Source organism: Lycium barbarum, chromosome 2 (genome assembly GCF_019175385.1).
Source record: "Lycium barbarum isolate Lr01 chromosome 2, ASM1917538v2, whole genome shotgun sequence".
NCBI classification, from domain to species: Eukaryota; Viridiplantae; Streptophyta; class Magnoliopsida; order Solanales; family Solanaceae; genus Lycium; species Lycium barbarum.
Window position 1 is genome coordinate 114,775,874 of NC_083338.1, and position 5,333 is coordinate 114,781,206.

The 5,333-nt window shown below is 42.4% G+C and overlaps 1 non-coding gene across 1 annotated transcript; it reads left to right on the plus strand.

Moving 5' to 3' along the window:
- Nucleotides 1-4,971: 4,971 nt before the first annotated feature.
- Nucleotides 4,972-5,077, plus strand: LOC132629582 (small nucleolar RNA R71). The gene has a single exon (XR_009578350.1). It is a non-coding gene; the product is annotated as a small nucleolar RNA R71 (small nucleolar RNA).
- Nucleotides 5,078-5,333: the final 256 nt, after the last annotated feature.

Genomic DNA, 5,333 nt, shown 5'->3' on the forward strand with positions numbered 1-5,333 from the left:
GGTACGGCGGGGCCCTGTCCTGTCATATGATTCTGTCGGTCTGTTTAGAGGTCTGTGGACATGTTTGTGGGTTAGGGTCTTTCTGTATGGATGTATGTACATGTCGTTTGGGCGATCCCATACGGCGAGGCGGCCGGTCCGCATATGTTGTTTGGGCGATCCTATACGCCGAGGCGGCCGGTCCGCATAGGTTTATATATTGCTTGGTTAGCCCTGTGTGGCTTTTGTTGGTATTTTCTGCGTGCAGGGTATATTGGATAGTCCGTAAAACAAAGGAAACTCTGCCGAAATGTTTCTGGAAATTACCTAAATTTGAAATAAAGCCTTGTCGGCTTCCGCCATATACTAGAATGAGTTGATAGAATTTGAGATAATATTTGATAGATGGGTTCGGGTGCCCAGATCGGGTACTAATCACGGCCTACGGGGTTGGGTCGTGACACAACAGCTCCATGAGAGAACAAGAATATCACACATGCCAATACAGGCCCAAGAATCAATCATATCGCGCATAGCGCACCACACCGGAACATATAATTCTTGGTGGCTATCCTTCCTCCCGAATAGCTAGGCATACATCCATCATATCGCGCATAGCGCACCACACCGGAACATATAATTCTCGGTGGCTATCCTTCCTCCCGAATATCTAGGCATACATCAATCATATCGCGCATAGCGCACCACACCGGAACATATAATTCTCGGTGGCTATCCTTCCTCCCGAATAGCTAGGCATACATCCATCATATCGCTCATAGCGCACCACACCGGAACATATAATTCTTGGTGGCTATCCTTCCTCCCGAATATCTAGGCATAAACACACCGGAATATGAAATCCTCGGTGACCACTCATCCTCCCGAATGGCTAGGCATAAACATAACAATACAGTCCATGGCATAGAAGCCGATTCACAAATTGTCTCAAAGAAATCACACCATCAATAACATTAAAGTTCATTACGCATATCGATCAACGAAAGACATATTAACTTAACTCATTACCATTTACCATGCCAAGCATTTCACTTACGAATTCAATATCACCACAAGCCACTCACAGGCAACAAGATACGAAACAAGCCACTCATAGGCAAACTAATCAATCAATCGATACTCCGGGTTAGGAAATCACGGAGGCTAATCGTCCTCTGGACTAGCACAACAATAGATACTCCGAGCTAGGAAGCAACGGAGGCTAATCGTCCTTTGGACTAGCACAGCAATAGAAACTCCGGTCTAGGAAGATACGGAGGCTAATCGTCCTCTGGACTAGCACAGCAATAGAAACTCCGCGCTAGGAAGCAACGAAGGCTAATCGTCCTCTGGACTAGCACAACTTGCCCATACAGGCCCAAACACAAACAAAATACAAATCATGTCATATTACCAAATTATCAATCATGGCTTAGAGCCGAATCTCACTTCTCAAGTCATCATCTCAAATAGTGGCATTTCAAGTTACAACCGATTGATAATCTTATTCAAATATCTTATTCAATTTCAAGTTTAAGAAACCCATTTAACAATAAAATAAGTTGAAGGTCCAACCTTTAGAAGATTAAGTTCAATCATCCAATAATGGGAAAAAGCGAGCTTCACAAAGTAGTATAGTTTGTGTAAGGTTCGATGCGAGCTTGACCCTACACACGCATGACCTTGTCTAAAAGAAATCATCTTTGTAGTCAAATTATCATTACGGACCATTATGCCATATTGAAAGGATAAGTCATTCCAACCAATGTTTGAAAACGTATAACTTCTTTACGAAAGATTTTCATGTCTTAAATCATCAATGAGAATATCATTACCAACCCTTAACCATCATTATTAAGCATATCTTATAGAGGAAAACATTCATAATATCACATACATATATAGGGTTTGTTACAATCTAGGTTTAATGTGGGTTTATACACACATTAACCACCATTTAAACATGAATTAGAGTTCAAGGAGCATGAAAAGATTGCTTTTCCTTTCATTCATTAAAGGATCTTGAATAAAATTTATACTTCCAAATTCAAGAACAACAACTTATCAACAACATCCACAATTATTTTATATCAATATCCAACCAATACTATCCATTTAATTATACCAAAACAGCCCCCAAGTCATTTGATATCCAAAAGTTATAACCGAACTTTCAATGCCATTTTCTCTATTCTAACTCGTCAAATCTATCAATGATAAGGGTAAGAACATCATTAAAATCTTAGACATACCTTATCTGAGCAGCCACCACGAAGACAACATCCCCCAAGTTCAATTTTTAGCTTAGAACGACGGCAACAACTTGTACTACACTTTATCCTTCACGAGCCTCGGGATTCGGGGCCTCGAACTTGATCGATTCACCACTTTCTCTCTCTAACTCTCCTCTCTCTCAAGGGAAATGGGCCTGACCCGATTTGGAATCATGTTGGGCCAACAGCTTGACCTTTCTACCTTAAAACGTCCATATCTCCTTATACCGATATCACATGTAGGCCCACGACATATGGTTGGAAAGGTATTTCAATTATCTACAACTTTAATTTTAGTAGTTTTCCCAAATTACCAAATAATAATGGGGTTATGGCCTCCCGAAGTCAGATCACCCGAAAATGTACTGAACGGACCAAAAGACGCCTCCAAGGGACGGTCTGTAACACGAAGGACGGCCCGTTCTTTGGGGCCGTCCCTTAGTGAAAATTTCCAGTGAGTTCTGGAAATTTTCGGGACGTTACGGCTCCATGTTACGGCCCGTAACGTGGAGCGTAACACAGGCCAAATATCCAGCGAAGACAGGCTTCAGTAAAACGGTCGTAACTCTTTGTACGAAACGTTGCTCGGGCTGGGCGACCTACCGTTGGAAAGCTATTTCAAAGATATACAACTTTAATTGAGGAGGTATTTCCAAATTCTCAACAAAATTTACGAAAACCGCCCAGAAGACAGACCTACCAAAACTTAGGAGAATTTAAGAGCCCTTAAGAACTTCACTAGTTGGTTTGACTTCAAAACAACCTTTTTTCCACCCGAATTCATCAAGAATGGATTCATATAGATAAAATATCATCTTAACACAATATTTTTATACATTCACACCTAGTTTAAGTTTTCGGTGTGTTACACTCCTCTAACTTATGATCCACTGCTTCGTCTATCACATTGAAAGAATCAATGACCGAAATGCTCTCATAAGCACTAGGCAATTTTAACCCCTTGCTAGCTTGGAAAGTTACCTCTTCATCATTGACCCGAAATTTTATTTCATTTTTTTCTGAGTCCATTAGGGCTCTCCCGGTGGCAAGAAATGGCCTTCCCAAGATAATTGGGACTTCTTTGTCAACAGCACAATCAAGGATGACAAAATATGCCGGTAATAAGAATTCCCCAACTTTAACAAGGATGTCATCAACAACCCCTATCGGTCTTTTGATGGTTCTATCGGCCATTTGGAGACGCATGCTCGTTGGTCTCGGTGTTCCCAACCTAGCTTACTTATATATGGCTAGTGGCATCAAATTAATACTAGCCCCATTGTCACATAAAGCACGAGCAAAATCATGATGACCGATGGTGCAAGGGATAGTGAAAGCCCCGGGATCTCCCTTCTTTTCAAACTTTGATGACGTAATAATAGCGCTCACACGGTGAGTGACTCCCACCGTATCATGCTTGATTGGCCTTTTCTTTGTCAACAAATCTTTCAAGTATTTAGCAAATCCCGACATTTCTTGGAATGCATCAAGAAATGCGATATTCATTGACAACCCTTTCAATTGGTCGTAAAAGCGTTGGCACTTGGCATCCTCCATTCTTTTCATCAATCTGTGTGGGAACGGGGGAGGAGACTTATATGTTTGAGGCAAGGGTTTAATTTCCCCCGTGACCTTGCTCTTTTGGGTGCTACCAACAGTAGCTTCTTCAATACTTGGCTCCTCGTCACCCTTGAGAACAATAGGGTGTGCTTCCTTCTCTTTCTCTACAAGAATAGGCACTTCAATTGGTGCCTCCATTTCTTCTTCAACTTTTTCCTCAATAACCTCATCAACAATCGGCTCGACAATGATAGGTTTAACCACTCTCTGATTTACCGCATTAAGGATCTTTCCGCTTCTAGTAGAAATAGCTTTGCACGAGGCAATGTGATCAACTTCACTACCCCTTGGGTTCGGAATTGTGTCGCTAGGAAGGCCCCCTCTTTGTGGTGGATGTTGCTCACGAGATAGATCTCGCATTTGTGACTCAAGTTTATGAATCGAAGCGGTATGAAAGCTTGCCACTTCGGTCAAATTCTCCATTTTCTTGTCACTCTTATGGTGGTTGTCTAGTATCTTTTCAAGCATAGATTCCATTCGAGAAGTCCCTTGATCATTGGTAGGACCTTTTCGCCAATTTTGAGAGTTAGACGTACGACCCTTTGGTGGAACATAGGCATTGGAATTCCGATTACCATAATTGTTGTTGTTGTAATCCCTCCTGTCCGAACCACCATATTCATTTCGGCCATATTGATTGCTCTGTTGTTGGGGTCTCCATTGCTTTTAATAACCCCCTTGAGAGTGATCAATATAATTAGCATCCTCACGTTATGGCTGCCCCTCTAGATAAGCTTCTTCCGAGACTTGGTACATCCCGGGTGCATGAGATGGCATCTCTTCGACAACATTCACACTTTTAGCTTCTTTCTCCGTAAGCCTCTTTGACAACAAATCCACGGTGGTTTGCAATTGAGCAAAAGCATGATCTCGCTCATGATTTTCTTTGGCCACCGTGGTAGCAGAGGGACTACCATATGACAGGATTTCACTATCACTTGAGTGCCAAGCTTGATTGTGGGTGGTGAGCTTATCGAGCAACCTAGTGATGCTGACAAATGATTTGTCCATGAAGCATCCCCTAGCTGCAGTGTTGACAGCAATTTGATTCATTGTATCTAACCCCTTGTAGAACTTCTCGGCGAGAATAGCATCCGGAAACCCATGAGTTGGAGATTGAGCTAGATAGTACTTGAAACGCTCCCATGCTGAATATAATTGTTCCCCCGGAAGTTGTTTGAACTCAAAGATCTTATCCCGAAGCTCAGCCTTTTTGCTTGGTGGGAACCATTTCTTCAAAAATGTATTGGCTAACTCGCTCCAGGTATGAATAGAATTGCTACTGCTGCTGTGTAGAGCTGCTGGGCTGGAGGAGGTATGAATAGAATTCCATTCGACGGTGTCGTCGACCAGGTGGATGCTCCGTCGAGTATTCCGTCTTTCTCTCCTCTTGTTGAGAGATCCTGCTTTACGACACAAATGACGAATCGTCGATCAGTTTGACGCTTCGTCGATGCCTCC